The 18,875-nt window shown below is 43.6% G+C and overlaps 1 protein-coding gene and 1 non-coding gene across 8 annotated transcripts in view; one reads left to right on the top strand and one right to left on the bottom strand.

Moving 5' to 3' along the window:
* Positions 1-18,875, top strand: part of APBB2 (amyloid beta precursor protein binding family B member 2) — a 392,308-nt gene that overhangs the window by 327,972 nt on the left and 45,461 nt on the right. The window lies entirely within an intron of this gene.
* On the bottom strand, positions 17,529-17,604 carry TRNAS-AGA (transfer RNA serine (anticodon AGA)). The gene has a single exon. It is a non-coding gene; the product is annotated as a tRNA-Ser (tRNA).

Genomic DNA, 18,875 nt, shown 5'->3' with positions numbered 1-18,875 from the left:
CAGCCTTCTTTGATTACAAAATCTGTGAAATAGATGTTTAACAAAGATTGAAAGTATCCGGTTCCCCCCGGCCCAGCCCCTGAGCAGCCCTCACGCCCCATCTGCCTTTGGACATAGCCGGAATGAGGATCAGGAGGTTGAGGAGAGGGCACAAGTCATTCCTAAACCTATAAGTGGCTGTCTAACGTCCAGAGAACTTGACAGTCCATTTCAGCCGACTTTCGAAGAAGGTTCTCTCCTCACTGCCTCCCAGAAGGTCATAAATACAGTGTGTCCGTAAAGTCATGGAGCACTTTTGACCGGTCACAGGAAAGCAACAAAAGATGATAGAAATGTGAAATCTGCATCAAATAAAAGGAAAACCCTCCCAGTTTCTGTAGGATGATGTGGCAGCATGTGCGCATGTGCAGATGATGACGTAACACCGTGTATACAGCGGAGCAGCCCACGGCCATGCCAGTTGAGATGTGGATGGTACAGAGGAAAGTTTAGTGTGTTCTGTGGCTTGCTAAATTTGAATCCATGACCAAAGTGCAACGTGAATATCAGCACATTTATAACGAAGCGCCACCACATAGGAATAACATTACTCGGTGGGATAAGCAGTTGAAGGAAACCGGCAGTTTGGTGGAGAAACCCTGTTCTGGTAGGCCATCAGTCAGTGAGGAGTCTGTAGAGGCTATACGGGATAGCTACCTAAGGAGCCCTAAAAAATCTGTGTGTGAGCCCACATCGAACTGCACTGAATAGGTATGAAACTGGGAGAGTTCATGTAGGTGAGTGTGGTTCCAGATTGGCCAACTGAGGCCTCGGTCACCTTGGCTGTTAGGTTAGTGACAACAGCCTGCTGGAATCCAAACCAAATGTGTCGAATGCAGTATGGTCAAAACTGAGAGGACCAGCTTTAAACGGCCACACACCGAACCCCATTTTCCAAGTTATTCATTCACCTGTGTTCTAGATGCGGCATGCACTCACTCGTTTCTGCACGCGTGCATGGATTCACTCAGCTCCTGCTGAGTCCAGTATGGTAAATGGCTTTGCCATCTAATCAGCTGCGTAAGTCAACAACTTGGGGGTCCTCTGACCCCCCACACACACTCAGGGAGGGGTCGGCCCTAATGATTTCTCCTCCTTATTACTTAGGTCAAAATATAATTTTAAAAAATTAAAAACAGACTGATATATGCAGTAAGTAATAAGCAAAACTGTAATCCATTCCGACACCCATTAGCAGGGGACTAGATAAATAGTGGTACACCCGTAGAACAGATAGCCCCTCAGCGGTAAAAAGGAACCAACTACTGATGCGCACAGCACAGCTGATTTTCACAAGAATTGTGCTGAGTGAAAGAAGCCAGACCCCCTTCCCAAAAGGGGGAATATACTGTATGATTTTATGTAAAATTCTAGAAAATGCAAGATAAACTAATCAATACTAATGGAAAGCAGATCAGTGGGTCCCTGGGGAGGGACCTAAGGCAGAGAGTATGAAGAGGAATCTTCGGAAGTGACAGATATATCCACTGTCTGGATTGTGGTGCTAGCTTCACAGGTGTACGCACATGTCGTGGTTGAGGGAACCAGCAGGACACCAGAGCCAGGTCAAAGGAATACAGGAAAGACAGAATCTTCCAAAGCTGCCAAGCCACCAGGAAGCACGTGCGCTTTCAAGAATCACAAAGAACCTCAAGCAAGCTTGACCAGGCGATGGCACAGTGGACCCAGGTTCTAAACCCCGAGGTCACCGGCTTGAGCGCAGGGTCACTGACTTGAGCATGGGATCATAGGCATGACCCTATGGTCGCTGGCTTGAGCCCAAAGGTCACTGGCTTGAGCAAGGGGTCACTCACTCTGCTGTAGCCCCCTGGTCAAGGCACATCTGAGAAAGCAATCAATGAACAACCAAAGTGCCGCAACAAAAGAATTGATTAATGCTTCTCACCTCTCTCCCTTCCTGCCTGTCTGTCCCTATCTGTCCCTCTCTCTGTCTCTCTTTCTCTGTCTCTCTCTCTCTCTCTCACACACACACACACACACACACACACACACACACACACAACTCAAGCAAGATGAAATGCACACACACATTGAAGGGAGTTTTATTTAACTTGCTGATTATATGTACATTTACCCGCATGAAAATAAATTTTGCAAGGACAGTAATTAGATTTTTTTTAAATTGTGTGAGCCCTACATTCTTTCTAATCACCTAGTTTTCTGTGTTATTGGCTTTCAAACTGTCTTGTCATAACCCATAAGAAATATGGTTTATGACATAACCTGATTTCCCCTTCACCCTCCCTCCTTTCTTCTGTCTCCTTTACTCACTCGAATATAACTGAGAAAAATTTTACAAAATATTTGTCTTCACTGTGTGCTTTTCCCTTTGAGGTTTTTTTTTTGCCACTCTATTCTATTTATTTAACTATTTAAATGCTGCTTATTACCACTAATTGGTCATAGTTTGAATAACACTGATCCGGGTTAACATTTCCAAAAAGTTTTGAGCTGAACACTATACCAGCTTCATAGCGGGTGTATAAAAGGGAAATAAGAGATTCCGTGGTCAAATAATTTTGGAAAACCCCATATGCAATGTCCTGCACTCAGAGAGGGCCCCTAATATACAGCTTAGCTATTCAAGGCTCTGGGCTCTTTTATTTTACATTTTGTGAACAAAGATCTCATTATTTGCTTCATACCAATGAACTTCCAGAGAATCAGCATTTTGGGGTCTGTTGGGTTAGGAAACACTAAACAACACTGATCTAGGCGTTCTGGTTGATAATGATATGTCACGTTCTATTATAACAAAGATAAATTTTGGACTTTTTTACTTGCTTAAACTTCACCACCCGCCCCCACCCACGCATACCTTCCCTGAAAAATGTTGTGTTCTTATGAGCATAGCTTTCATTGCAGTCCATGACTATTGTCTCTCTTAAGGAGTTTGGTTAACAGTGATAATTATATAGTTTGTCACGTTTCCCTTTTTGCCAGGAAGTTTCACGTTAGATTAAATTTCTAATTGCAGGAATAACGTTAGGTTGAACCCTAAGACTGCTGTTTTTATGGCTCAGAAATGGTTGAATGTAGTATAAATTAATATTTAGCCTAATTGATTTACAGAATTACTTCTTCCTCCTATTTGGTTTTAAGTCTTACTTTTCTAATTTATGAGCCTGATAGAATGTGTGCCTTTTATTGCAAATTGCTTAATTCTTTTGGGAGGCCAATGGGATATAAATTTTAATAAACAAACAGAGTCCAGCTATATTGCCCCGTGAACTGCTAAGGCATTTAAAACACAGATTTTTTTCTCCCTTGACTTCCATATTATTCAGTAACTGAGAAATGCTGTGTATTCTGCAACAGGAGTATTTTAAGGGGTTTTTGTTGTTATTGTTAAAAGTCCTGAGTGGCTAAAAGAACAGCAACATTAAAAATCTATCTCTACAGTCGATTAATATTTATTGACCAATCCAAATGACATTTGTGGCATTGTACATGAATTAGAGAATTATAGAAACCACCTCAGCCCTAAAGTACTGTTCTCCACCACCAGGGATCCCATTACAAAGACAAGCAGCTATTACTAAAAGCATTAACATCTAATGGATGGTGTGGGCTTTCTTAATATATTTCCCCCACAAACTCAGTGGCCCAGAATAATTATCTGTGCCCTATTTCTTGCCTAAAGGAAATGTTTTGATTTATCTCTATGTACCTTCTAGCTAAAGAGTTGCTTTATCTTTTTTATTGACATAAGAGAAGCTATGGAAGATATTTATTAAGAAAGATAAAACTTAATCATATTCATTAAATTCAATAAGTCAACGGTTGAAAATAAAGGGAGGGGAAAAGTTTTTTAATTAAAAGATAAGGTTTTAATATGTCTACTGTACAAATTAGAGTGCTTCTTTTTTAAAAAAAGAAAGAAGATGGTCTATATCTTAAGTCTTTAAATCTTGGCTCACTTTTAATCAGAATGTTGTTAATCATTCTCTTGGGCCTTAGAACCATGCTGTTAGAACAGATTACACCGAGGAAGTGTATTAATCAGGACATGAGGAGAATAGAAATAGCTGTCATCATCCACAAGGGGCACCATCTTTTTTTTTTTTTTTTTTTCTGAAGCTGGAAACGGGGAGAGACAGTCAGACAGACTCCCGCATGCGCCCGACACGCCCACCAGGGGCAATGCTCTGCCCACCAGGGGGCGATGCTCTGCCCCTCCAGGGCGTTGCTCTGCCGCGACCAGAGCCACTCTAGCGCCTAGGGCAGAGGCCAAGGAGCCATCCCCAGCGCCCGGGCCATCTTTGCTCCAATGGAGCCTTGGCTGCGGGAGGAGAAGAGAGAGACAGAGAGGAAGGAGGGGGGGGGGGTGGAGAAGCAAATGGGCGCTTCTCCTATGTGCCCTGGCCGGGAATCGAACCCGGGTCCCCCCGCACGCCAGGCCGACGCTCTACCGCTGAGCCAACCAGCCAGGGCCCATCTTTTTTTTTTTTTTAAGCTTTATAATTATACAATACTTTAATCAGAGTGTACTTGTGTATTTTTAAGTGGTCTGTCAAGTTGGCTTTCTTCATGCCCAAAGCCACGTCATTCATTTTTTTTAATTTTTATTTATTTATTTATTTATTTTTTACAGAGACAGTGAGTCAGAGAGAAGGATAAATAGGGACAGACAGATAGGAACGGAGCATCAATCATTAGTTTTTGTTGCGCGTTGCAAAACCTTAGTTGTTCATTGATTGCTTTCTCATATGTGCCTTGACCGTGGGCCTTCAGCAGACCGGGTAACCCCTTGCTGGAGCCAGTGACCTTGGGCTCAAGCTGGTGAGCTTTTGCTCAAACCAGATGAGCCCACGCTCATGCTGGTGACCTCGGAGTCTCAAACCTGGGTCCTCCGCATCCCAGTCCGACGCTCTATCCACTGCGCCACCACCTGGTCAGGCAAGCCACGTCATTCTTATTCCAACCTGGATGTGTCAAACTGTGGAATTTCTTTTCTCCTTCCTTCTTCCTCTACCGAATGCCCCATCTACCTCTCTGGGCATTTATTAGATACCCATGTATTAAGTTCCCACCATGTGTTAGTCCCTGTGCATGGTGCCAAGGATGTAGCTATAAACAAGAACATTATGGTCCCTACCCTCATAGGAGGTACTAAGTGAAATAGTAAATAATCCTGTAAGTCCTTGAGTCCATGAAGCACTTTGTAATATGACTATCAAGCCCCCCACTCCCCACGTATTTTATGACATTGCTGTCCTTGTGGCTTCACCACGTCTCAGCTCTTCTGTTACCCTTTCTGTCACCATTTGTATCAGTCATCACTGGCTAGATTATGCTGTAGTAACAACCGAAAGGCTCAGGAGCTGAAAACGCCTCTCATTCTGCTCAGTGTCCATGGCAGGTTGGCTGGAGGGACTGTCCTTATAGTAATGGCCCTCGTTCTGCATCCAAAGCAGTCACCGTTGAGACTAGAGCATTGCCAGTCATGGTAGCAGGACGAAAAGATGCGCTGACTCTTACAACTTCTGCTTGGAAATGACACTTCCTGCTTTTGCTCACATTTCACTGGCCAAAGTTACATGGCCGACTGGGATTTCAGAGGTAGGGGATATAGACTTCTCCCCTAGGAAGGGAACCAGAAATTCATCCATACAGTGTCCTATGATCTCTTTTTTTTAAAAATTATTTTTTTTTATTTATTCATTTTTAGAGGGGGGGGGGGGGGGGAGAGCTGGAAGCATCAACTCCCATATGTGCCTTGACCAGGCAAGCCCAGGGTTTTGAACTGGCGACCTCAGCATTTCCAGGTTGACACTTTATCCACTGCGCCACCACAGGTCAGGTTTATGATCTCTTTTGATCTCTGTAGTCACATAGCTCTTATTGGAACTTAATCCTTTCCACCCTGTGTTGTTACTAAACGTAGGCGTATGTTTCCCTAGTAAGATGGTAAATTCCTTGACAGCCAGCACCATGTCTTATACTTCCTTGTATGTCACTCAACATGATGCTATCCTTATTAGTAGGTGCTTAAAAATGCCTTTGGATTGTACCAGCAGAGAATAAAGGGAGAATAATTGAACTCTTTTCATGCTTATATGTAGTGTGGTATAGAAAGACAGATAGTTTGCACCTGACTTGCTCAGTGTTGCACACACAAAAAAAGTGATGGAGCTATATCTGAAGCCATGAAGTCTAAATCCTGGACCAGTGCTTTGCCTGCCCTTATAGTTGTTCATGTGAACACCCCAAGTGTTTCTTGTGCTGAGGACCACACAGGGAAAGGGAGAAGGAAGCTTCAGAATAAAGGTTGAAAGTCCTTGACCGGGATGGCGGCATAGCTTCCTGTGGATCTCAGTGACGCTGAGGGAGCACACAGAAGACACAAAAGAGTTCTCAGCTTTTCTTCAGCAGGTTAGTGTTTCATTTCCTGTAGCTGCCATAACATATGATTGCAGACTGGCTGGTTTAAAACAACAGAATGTCTTCTCTCATAGTCTGGAGGCTGGAAGTTCAACATTCGTTTCGCTGGGCCAACATCTAGGTGTTGGCAGGGCCCGTGCCTTCCGAAGGTCCCCGGGAAGAATCTGTTCCTTGACTCTTCCAGCTTCTGGTGGCTGCCAGCATTCTCTGACTGTGACCACCATGCCGGTCCCTGCGTCCTCTGTATACTACTACCCTTCTCCCTCTGCCTCAACTTCATAGGGACATTTGTGATTGGATTTAGAACCCACCCAGCGCTGGCCAGGTAGCTCAGTTGGTTAGAGCATCATCCGAAGCTCAGAGGTTGCCGGTTGGATCCCTGGTCAGGGCATATGTGGGAACAGATAGATGTTCCTGTTTCTCCCCCTCTCTATCTCTCTAAAATTAAGAAATTAAAAATTAAAAACAACAACAACCCACCCAGCTATTCCAAGATAATATCTCCACGTCAAGATACTCAATCATATCTGCAAAGGCCTTTTTTCTTATAACATTTCCAGGTTCCGGGGACTAGGACCGGGCACCTTTGGGACCATTTTTCAACCTACCAATGTCAGGACGGTGGGAAGTGCCTCTGCTACCCAGCCTTTTTCTCCCGGCCCTGCGCCTCCATCCTCCTGCCCCTGCTCTCCCCTCTGGGTGACAGAGTACGTGGTATCTTGGGAGGACCTTTGGAGTCCAACACGCCTCCACTGGATTCCTAGATCTGCTCGGCCTCCTGGCTTGGTGGCTCCGGGCAAGTCACTCCGTCCTTCTGAGGAGAGGTGGAGGCTTTAAAACCACGTGCAGCTCGACACGAGATGCTAAATGAGAGGGGGCCGGCACAGGCACCGTGCAGAGAGCTCCGCTCCCCGCTGCGCGGTCCCTCCCTCGGGCTCTGTCCTGGGCACCCTCCACCGTGGGCGCCGGGGGCTGGAGGAAGAGGGTGCCGCCCAGGGAGATTCCGAGGGCACCTCCTCCCAGGTAGTCTTCTCAGTGAAGCGGAAAACACACGATGTTTATTAAATAATTAATCATCCTTTCCTAGAAGGATTATTCCATTTCATGGGCGAGCAGTTTACTGCCTGAGAACTATGTCTTCCTCTAAAATGTTGTATAACATGATTTTCTTTCTGTTTTTAGACACTTGGATGTCTTTTCTCTCAGCCATTTAAACTTGAAGGGAGCGTAGTGTGTATTCATTGTCACTTTGTTCCTTTAAAGAGATACACATGTGCATAGTGCAGTGACCTCATATTTTCCCATTACTGAAGTGGTGTGCAGAACCTATATTAGTATACATAAATTCCAGTGAATTTTAGTGTTTAGTAAGAAATGCCATAGGTAATGAGCCTTCACAGCACTAAGCCTGTGAAGAAAAATAGACAATTATATAATTGACAAAACTAATACAAAGGAATAAACCAAGAAATAATCAAAGCCATTTCCTCCCCCCCCCCCCCAGGAGTTTTTGTGATTTCACAGACATTCACTGTCTGCCTTCAGAATAAAAAATTTTGGCATAGTTTGTTTCTAAAGCAGTCCCTTCAGACATCTGCCTTATTTTTAGGGAATTTTTATCCTAGTGCTAGCGAAGTAAGTAGGAGATTACTCACCATCTCTACCTAATGACATTAAAGGTCTGAAGGGCTGGGTTGAGAAGAGCCGTGAGACCCAAACCGGGCTGGGTAAGTTCTGTGATCTGTTAGTCATGTCTGCCATGGGCATAGAACAAGAGGGCATAGGCACGACACCGCATGACTGTTGAACAAGTAATTATTAAAATATACTTTCTCTAGGCCCCTGTACACCCAGGTTGCTGCCAGAGCCATCAGTTAATAGTAACTTTTATACAGGAAAGGTAAAAACTGGAGGAAAAAGCCAAATATTGAATTCTCTCAACACCATCATAGCTGAAATTTAGTAGTTTCTTGAAAAATACTTATTAAAGAAAGAAAAGAAGGCCAGGACATGGAAACAACCAAAAAGCCCATCAATAGATGACTGGATAAAGAAGATGTGGCACATATACACTATGGAATACTACTCAGCCATAAGAAATGATGACATCGGAACATTTACAGCAAAATGGTGGGATCTTGATAACATGATACGAAGTAAAATAAGTAAATCAGAAAAAAACAGGAACTGTATTATTCCATACGTAGGTGGGACATAATAGTGAAACTAAGAGACATTGATAAGAGTGTGGTGGTTACGGGGGGGAGGGGGGAATGGGAGAGGGATAGGGGGTGGGGAGGGGCACAAAGAAAACAAGATAGAAGGTGACAGAGGACAATCTGACTTTGGGTGGTGGGTATGCAACATAATTGAACGACAAGATAACCTGGACTTGTTATCTTTGAATATATGTATCCTGATTTATTGATGTCACCCCATTAAAAAAAATAAAATTATTAAAAATAAATAAATAAAGAAAGAAAGAAAAGAAGGAGAGAATTATTTGCCTAGAAAACTGTGACCATGGTTGCAAAGGGAAAACTCATTTTTAGGACCCGATTGTGCATCTTCGGGGCTGTGAGTTTGTGTCCACTGCGGGCACGGCCTGACACACAGTGTTCAGAACGACCGAGGCACCAGGCCGCGTTCGTTCGTTTGTGGATGAACAGCAGAAACGGAGTGTTTCAGTATTAAATATTTAGATCATTTGCATTGCCTCACAGCAGACACGTAGTGCTTACAATGTGGCATTTTGGTTTTTGTTTGCTACACCTCTGGAAGAAAGAAAATTGATTTTTAAGATTTGAATCCCAGCCCTGGCTGGATAGCTCCGCTGCTTAAAGAGTTGTTCTGAAGGACAGAGGTTGCCGGGTCAATACTTAGAGCACATTCAGGAATGGATCTGTGTTCCTGTTTCTTTCACTAAAATCAATAAATAAAAAATTTAAAAAAGAAATTATAAAAAGATTTGAATCCAGCCCTGCCACTCACTATTTCTGTGTTCTTGGGCCAGTTCGGTAACCCCCTCGGTAGGGCAGCTTTCTCGTGAGGTGATGACGTTGCCTACCACCCTGGAGTAAGTGCGTTTCTCCTGCGGAGAGTTGAGAGCAGGGTCTGGCACATGCCTAGTAAGAGCTTCTGCCCTCCGTTCCCAGGCCTCTCCATTGACTTCTATTCCTCAGGCTCTGTTCCAGGCTCGGCCTGGGTTTGGGAGACTCTGGAGGCTGGAGGAAGTAGAAGCCAGGGTCCCCGTCCCCTCTGGGGGCCTCCTGGCTATGGCTCCTCTGGGTGGCCTTGACCTTGAGCCCAGGGCTCTTGTTCTGTCACCTCTTCCCTTGGGCCCTTCAGCTTGGGAGTGGTAGGTTGCCTCCTGCTGTTGCTAATCTTTGTACCTCACTGTCTTCTGTTGGCTTTTTAGTTCTTTCATTACCTGCTGTCACCATTTCCATTAAATGTCTACTATTTCACATATTTAGAGCAGTTTTTGTTTTCCTTGTTGTGCCCTGACTAGTAAAGACTAGTAGGTAAGTGTCTACGGCCAGTGTAGTTGCTGCTACTATTGTTGTCATTGTCTCAGATACTTTCAAGGAAACTCTGAAGGACCCTGAGACTCAGGAGGTGAGATGAATTACCCAGGATCCCACAGCTGATGGGTGACAGACCCCAGCATGAAACCCTTTTCACTGAATCTCTCCTTCCGCCAGCCTTTGGATAGGCTGCTGTCTTCAACTCGACTCAGTCTGAATTTACAGTGTATTGACTAAGAACCCCTTTCCTTTTTGGATTTTCACATATTGGAAGATGCGTCTTCTTGGACATGTGCTGAAGAAATAGCCTTCCTAAGTGCCAGTAATTGCTTTTGGAGAGTCATTTACTGTCAAAGTTAGGACTGACCTCAGACCTCATGGGGGTCCTGCCACCTTGCGGGGTTGGAGGTGTTGAAGAGCATTGTTTACAAGCAACAGAAAACAAAAGCAGAAGATCATTTGGTTGTCTTCTGGAATTCCAAGGTAGGGGGGTGGCCACGCCTTGAACAGAACAGGGTCTGATGTAGTGTCAGCATGGACTTGTTTTTCACCTCTCGTCTTGATCTCAGTCTTTTCTCTGCTTCGTGCGGTAGAACATGGCCGTGGCCATTTCTTTTCTAGCTGGTCTAAGAGTATAGTCTCTCAATTCCAAATTCCTGAGAGAAGAGAGACTCACCAGTCCAGGTACCCTCCCTAGGCTAACTTAACTGGCCAGGTTCACTTCACGCAAGATGTAAAGCAGGATCCTGCTGTTGCCTCATGGGTTTAGGCTGTGTGGTATTTCCCAAGAAAGGGTTAGGACAGATAAGCCAATAGATGTCCACTACAAAGCTTATTTTAAGATTTCAAACAGCCAAATTATTAATCATGTAAATAGCAACTGCCATATTTGGGTGCCTACCACTGGCCAGATATAGTGCTAATTTCATCATATGTGGTTTTGTTTTTGTTTCTTTTAAACCAGGGGTCTCAAACTCAATTCAGCATGTGGGCCGCAGAGCAAGATCATAGCTGTTCGGCGGGCCACACTAGGTCTACAAAAGGCAACTGTTACACAACACTTTTCAGTGTCACAAAACAACCAGAAACTGTAGTTCGCATCACAACTGCTGTTAACTAAGCTAATATCTAGCTAGGATGCTAGAGAAATGAAAAATACAAGTAGGCCCCTAGGCTTACTTAATTTTATCCAAAATATTTTGAACTTCGTGGATTAGTCTGCGGGCTGCACAAAATTATGTGGCCCGTGGGCCGCGAGTTTGAGACCCCTGTTTTAAACCTTACAACAGCCGTAAGAGGCAGGTTTTATTATTTGCATTTAGTAGATGAGAAAAGGCCAAAGGGAAAATTATGCATTTGTGCAGTATGAAGTGCACAGGCCAACTAAAACATTGCTTCTGGTGGGAGCTGAAGGATGTATATCCACTTAGAGTGACAATGCTGGTTAGCTAATGCTGATCAGAAGTTATGTTTGGTGGCTAAGTATACCTTTGATTAGTAGAGCAAACCAGTGAGGGGACTGATCAAAGCAGTTTATTTGTACAAGAACTATATATTAAAATAAAAGGTCTTTGGTGGCTAAACTAATAAAATGGCTCTTTGGTGTTTAAAATGACCAATTTGGTCCAACCAACTACTCTTTGAAAATAAGGAATTTGGCCTGACCTGTGGTGGCGCAGTGGGATAAAGCGTCGACCTAGAACACTGAGGTTGCTGGTTCAAAACCCTGGGCTTGCCTGGTTAAGGCACATATGGGAGTTGATGCTTCCTGCTCCTCCCCCTTCTCTCTCTCTCTCTCTTTCTCTCTATCCCCTCTCTCTAAAAATCAATAAATAAAATTTAAAAAAAGAAAGAAAATAAGGAATTTTATTTAAGATAAGTCATTTAGCTTTTTTTGTGGGAAGTTCCTTCCATTTATGAGAAGACTCAGAATTCAGAATTACTGAGTCAGTCTTCTGACTCTATCAGGAGTATTTAAATGTACATTTTCCACTCAGTAAGTCATGCATTTGTTTAATTTATCATCAGTGTGTTCAGAAGTCCTCCAAGTAGACTTTGAGCTATGAGCATTTACTCCTCTCCTTCTGGTTAATTCTGATACATCTCACCTGTCATATTTTTCAAAAATTCTAAAAATGGGATTGCTTCCAGTTAAAATTGATTGTTGTATTCCTAAAAAGAAATTATAAAACTTGCTTAAGTGATATCATTTCCCCTCCTTGTCTCAAAAATGTTTTGACATGAGTGGAGAAAGTGGAGTTTATGGACTCGTGGACCAGTGATGCTCGAACCTGAGCACTCATTCGAATCCGTGTAGGTCTTTATAAAGCACAGACGGTTGATTCCGTCTTCAAAGTTTCTGATCTGTATTTCTGGTGTGGAGCCCGAGAACTTGCATTTCTAACAAGTTCGCAAGTGAGGCTAATTTCACCTTTGGAACACACTTTGAGGGCCACTACTTTAAGCTAAGGAGAGAATTTGCCCAGAATAAGCGGGAATGCTTTCAGTCTTGTAGCATTCAGAGAAAGCTAGGAGCGGCAGACTCAAGTGGTCATTCTGTTTAGCCAAATGCTCCCCTCTTTTCTAGACACTCCATTTGGAATATGTGAGTTTCCTCTTGCGAAGGGGGAAAGATAATACACAGAGGAGCTGTTACTGTTACGATAATGAAGCTTTAACTTAGGGCCCCTTTCCAGGCTCTGGGACGGGACCTACCAATAAGTTCACACGGTTTTTGTAAAATTTGCAAAAGAAAGATTTTTTTGTATTCTTGTTCTTAAAGAGGGACCCAGAAATTGTCCAAAGTTTAACTCCCATAAAACCTGAATCACCTCTCTGATAATTAATTAGTATAATTAACTAATGTATATGAAAAGAATACAGTTCATAACAAAGAGAAGTTTTTGTAGGTTAAGCAGTCCCTAAGTGCCAGAAATCAGTTCATATGTGAACTTTGTGTGGAACTTACTTTAATTGAATAAGCTCAGTGGGGCATTTAGGCAGATGTAAATCTAAGTTGACCTTAGTTTGTCTACTAAATGATAAGCTTGCTATGTGTTCTATGTTCTATTTTATTTTCTATTTATTTGTTTTATTTATTTGTGATAAGAGCAGATTCGAAGAATGAAATGGGTCCAAGTTCTAGCTTCACCTCTTATAAATCAATTCACTCATTCTCTTTGAGCAGTTTTGTCTGTAAAAAGGACATGGTAATAATGATTGCCACCTTAATAGGGCTAATGAGGTAATGAAATGATAGATATGGACATTTGTTCATATCTGAAGGTATAAAATTGTTTATATCTGAAGATATAAAGTACTACAGAAATGTTAGTAATTAGTAGCTATACAGTGCTGCACAAATAGTGCACTAATAGTTCTTTTTTTTTTTTTTTTTTTTTTTTGTATTTTTCTGAAGTGAGAAGCAGGGAGGCAGAGAGACAGACTCCTGCATGCACCCGACTGGGGTTCACCCAGCATGCCCACTGGGGGGGTGATGCTCTATCTGGGGCAATACTCCGTTGCATCCGGAGCCATTCTAGCGCCTGAGGTGGAGGCCATGGAGCCATCCTCAGCGCCCAGGCCAGCTTTGCTCCAATGGAGCCTTGGCTGCGGGAGGGGAAGAGAGAGATAGAGAGGAAGGAGAGGGGGAGGGGTGGAGAAGCAGATGGGCGCTTCTCCTCTGTGCCCTGACCAGGAATTGAACCCTGAACCTCCACACACCAGGGGGTGATGCTCTACCACTGAGCCAACCAGCCAGGGCCACTAATAGTTCATATTAATGGAATCACTAAAAGGCCATTCTGTGAGATAAAGAGACAGCAAGCTTTTTCTCTAAGAGGCCAGACTTACTTAGGTTTTGTGGGTCACTGTCTTAAATACTAAGCTCTGCCAGTGGCAGGCAAGCAAGATATAAATGAATGGTTGTTGCCACGTTCCAATAAAGCTAGATGTACCAAAATTCACCCAAAATGCCAAAGTCCCCCCAAATTAGGAACTTCCAATTGATCATGAAGATAAAACAAATACTAACAAGTCTCAATGAGGTGGATTTTATTTTTAATTTATTGTGTCGACATGGTTTCAAGTGTCCCACTCAATATAATACCCTCAACCCCCCGCATTGTACCCCCAGGCCCCATGCAAAGTCTTGTTCCTAAATGATGTTTTTATTTAACTCAACACTGAAGGATCGAAGTGCTGGCTTATATTATCTGCCCTGCTTTCCATGGTCCCCGGATGTAGTTGGTATCTCTTAGCAGGATGAGGACACGTAAGTGGATTAGGGAAGGCAAAGTGGGGAGGAGGAGAGAGTGAAGACTAAGTGAAGGGTCAGAACACCAGCTTGTTTCCTTTTATGCTTCCTGTTGCTATAAGTGGCTGTAACAGGGTGAGCTCTCATCAGCAAGCTCGTACGAATGGAGTTTTGCAACCACCAAGAAATTTGATGGTTCTATATTGTAATCTCTTTCTTTTTTTTCACAGGGACAGAGAGAGAGTCAGAGAGAAGGATAGATAGGGACAGACAGACAGAAACCGGGAGAGATGAGAAGCATCAACCATCAGTTTTTCATCATGACACCTTAGTTGTTCATTGATTGCTTTCTCATGTGCCTTGACCGTGGGCCTTCAGCAGACCGAGTAACCCCTTGCTCAAGCCAGTGACCTTGGGTCCAAGCTGGTGAGCTCTTTTTGCTCAAGCCAGATGAGCCTGTGCTCAAGCTGGCGACCTCAGGGTTTCGAACCTGGGTCCTTCCGCATCCCAGTCCGACGCTCTATCCACTGCGCCATCACTTGGTCAGGCTTTTTTTTTTTTTTTTTAATCACTGATATGATCAGGTCTGTGAACATTGGAAAACTGAAATAAACCACAAGAGTTTTAGGAAACCCATTAAAAGGCAGTTGCCTACACATCTGAAAAGAAAGTTGATCATGAGCCATGAATAAAGTTGCTATAAACGTTCTCGCACAGGTCTTGTGTGAACATAAGTTTTCACTTCTTTTGGATAAATACCCAGGAGGATATTGCTGAGTTGTATGGAAATGGCATGTTTAACTTCATAAGAAATTGCCAAACCACTTTTGGAAGTAGCTGTTCTGTTTGCGTTCCCACCAGCGGCATACGTCCTCCAGTTACTCGGCATCCTCACCAGCAGTTGGTATCGCCCAGTTTTTGTTTCTTTTTTTGTTTGTCAGATTTTGTTTTTATTATAGCGTTCTAAAATGTGTGACATGGTAACTCATGGCAGTTTTGTTGTGTTGTTGTTAAGTTGTTAAGTGAGAGGTAGGAAGGCAGAGACAGACTCCCACATACATCCTGACCAGGACCCACCAGGCAAGCCTCCTACCAGGTGATGCTTTGCCTGTCTTGGCCACTGCTCCATTGCTCAGCAACCAAGCTATTTTAGCACCTGAGGTGAGGCTGTGGAGCCATCCTCAATGCCCGGGGACAACTTTGCTTGAACCATTCGAGGCATGGCTATGGGAGGGGAAGAGAAAGAGAGAGCTAGAGGGGTGAGGTGGAGAAGCTGATGGTCGCTTCTCCTGTGTGCCCTGCCCAGTAATCGAACCCGGGACTTCCACACGCTGGGCCGATGTTCTGCTGCTGAGCCGACTGGCCAGGACCTCAGCAGTTTTAAACTGCATTTTCCTGACTAATAATGACATCGAGCATCTTTCATAGGCTTATGAAAGCCAATTGTATCTTCTTGGGAAAAGGGTGTGTTTACATTTGTTGCCCATTTTAAGAATTGAGTGGTTTGTTTTCTTACTGTTGCATTATTCATAATTGCCCCCAACTGGAAACAGCACAAATATCCATCAACTAGTAGATGGATAAACAAAACATGGTCCACCTAGACAATGATATTCTCAAAATAAAAAGGAATGAGCAACTGATATAGTCAACAGTTATGCTAAGTGAAAGGTACAAGTTTCAAAAAGTTATGTGCAGTATGATTCCATTTATAGGACATTTGGGGAAAGGCAAATATTTCTGTAAGGGCGGAAACCCGATCAGTGACGGGCTAGAAGTGAGGGAAAAGAACAATTTTTTCTAAGAACGTCTCTGCCAGCGCCCACCCTCCTACCCCTGCCTCTGCCTTCTCCACCAGGCAGTCAGCATCAGTTTCAGCTTGAGTTTCTAATACAGAAACACAGACATGAAGTTCCTCATCATTTTATTCATTCTCAAGTTGCCAGATAGCAGACATTTCTCCTGCCCCTTTAGTTTTGTTTTTGGTGGGTCCGAAGACAGCCTGCCTCTTTCTTCCTCAGGCTTTCCGTGGCCTCGCACCTCCCTATAATTCTGGTTTTCAGAGGGAGCAAGCCAGGGTGCTGACGAGGGAGATGTGTGAGCGGATGCCCTTTACAAATTGAAAGCTGTGCTGGTTCTTATTAGGGCTCCGAGTCATAGCGGGTTATGACTTAGCTCACCTCCCACCACCTAGCTGTTGTTAGGAACATGAGAAGTATTGGGTGCCCTGTGGAGAGGAAGGAAAGTCAAATCTCTTTATAGTTTAGGGAATGCCAGTGAATCTCCCGCTGCCTTTGGTCTGGTGGGAGGTTCTGTCTGCTAAATATTGAATAAAGAAAATAAGCCATGCCCTCCACCTAGGGCTTGGATCTGTTTTTCACTTACAAACGTTGTTATATACATTTATTATAAATAGCCTTGTACAAATAAATAAATAGACTGTATTTTATAGGGCAGAACTGGAAGACTCCAGGCCATTGGGCCAGAGAGCTTTTTCTTCAAATATTTTCTTTGAACTGAGTTAAAGAAAAGGTCTTTTAAAATAAAGTCACATCCTTCTGTGAGTGCAGGCGAAAGCTCCTGCTGCATGGGTAATATTTTAGTGTAAGCAGGGAGTCAGATGATTGTTAAAAGTTTGGTGATCCGCTTCCCTGTTCTGCGGGTGGTGGGAGTTTCTTTTACACACACACAGGATGGATTCCTCCAACAGCAGCCCTTGGTACATTGGGGAAATACTACTCTTGGTCCACAGCTCCCTGGCTTTCTGTGTCCCGGTTCATTGTGTATCTGAGCTTGAATTATTTTTACTGTATTTCTCTTGGTGTCCATTGCTTAGTTAATTTGCATCTGGGTTCTTACCATTCAAATTGGAGTCTCCCTAGACCAGAGCGTCAGCATCACCTGGAAGCTTTGTAGGAATGCAGGCCCCGCCATAGACCTGCTGACTCCAGACCAGCATTCAGTATGTCCCCGGAGGATGCATTTGTACACTGAAGTTTTTTTTTGTTTTTTGTTTTTTCATTTTTCTGAAGCTGGAAACGGAGAGACAGTCAGATAGACTCCCGCATGCGCCTGACTGGGATCCACCCGGCACGCCCACCAGGGGGCGATGCTCTGCCCATCCTGGGCGTCACCATGTTGTGACCAGAGCCACTCTAGCGCCTGAGGCAGAGGCCACAGAGCCATCCCCAGCGCCCGGGCCATCTTTGCTCCAATGGAGCCTTGGCTGCAGGAGGGGAAGAGAGAGACAGAGAGGAAAGCGCGGCGGAGGGGTGGAGAAGCAAATGGGTGCTTCTCCTGTGTGCCCTGGCTGGGAATCGAACCCGGGTCCCCCGCACTCTAGGCCGACGCTCTACCGCTGAGCCAACCGGCCAGGGCCTGTACGCTGAAGTTTGAAAGGCACTGAGCTAGGTCAAGGTCTCGTCCTGTTGATATCCTTGTTAGGAGATCATGTGTGACCCTTAGAAAGGCACCCCTGGTGAATTTTCCTGGTGTCAGTGACTGAGTGTGAGTACATGCCCCTTTGCTACAAATGAACTTAATTTAATTATTATATTTATTAATAAGTATAAGTTTATTTATTAAGCTAAACTCATCCGTAAAGATACAACACCAAATAAAGTATGACTGAGCTTCAAGGAGCTCAGAGTCTAGTGAGGGACTCAGGAAGACATGCAGCGTCACATTATCCAGTGTCATTTGACTTCCTTCACCTACACAAAGTACCAGTCCCCTTCTAAGTGTACAGTCTACCGGCCACCTGCCTCTGAATCCTTTGGGTCAGCAAGGGTGGTGCTGATGTGGAAGGAGCGCAGTTACTCCAAACCTATTGATTGGGTTATACTCTGTGTGTGAGACCCTGGTGTCTTCATTGTAATGAGTAGTATGCACGTTATAAAGTGAGAACCGCTGATCCAGGTGCTGCTTTGATATCCTCAGTGAGGATGCAGCGTGAGCCAAAGGGATGTTGAAATGCAATCTTAACATAGTTAAGGAATCATCCAGGGGTTTCCTTATTCTAAATTCAGGGAGAGTTTCAAGTGGCCTCTGAGTTCAAAGCTGTTTTTTCCTTTGGGTGAGGCCAGGTGAGGATATTTGTGGGTGCTGGCTAAGGATAGCTCAATTCATATTTATGCATGTTTCTGGCGGCATGTTTTCTAGGAGCAAATTAAAATGCTTTGTTCTATAATGAGTTAACAGTGTGAACATTGTTATCACAGTCCCATGACTTTCTTGTTTAGTGTTTATACTCATCTAATCACACAAATTGAAATTGGCTTATGGCTCTTACACATTCAGCAGTTATTATCCAATTGAAATGCAGGTCTGAAGGAAATAAAATTGATTTTTTTTCTGTGCTACTTGGGGACATCATAGGTTATTGGTATGCTGGTCGAAATTTTAATTAGGTTTGTAGGGAGGAAAGAAAGATTAGTGATTGGGTTTTTTTTTCCTTAATGTATTATGTAAATTGTAATATTTTATTGTAAGGGAGTCAGATGATTGTTAAAAGTTTGATGATCTACTTTGTTTTTATGTAAAGCATGTTAGGCTTTTAAAGTGAATAATAATTTTAAGGAACATTTTTATTTTTAGAAAGAGGAAAAGAAAACAGAGTAGAATACCATTATAATACACCAGTTACCACA

The sequence above is a fragment of the Saccopteryx leptura genome, chromosome 5 (genome assembly GCF_036850995.1).
Source record: "Saccopteryx leptura isolate mSacLep1 chromosome 5, mSacLep1_pri_phased_curated, whole genome shotgun sequence".
NCBI lineage: Eukaryota > Metazoa > Chordata > Mammalia > Chiroptera > Emballonuridae > Saccopteryx > Saccopteryx leptura.
The sequence above is the reverse complement of the archived record's forward strand: the minus strand, read 5'-3'. Positions and strand labels throughout refer to the sequence as shown.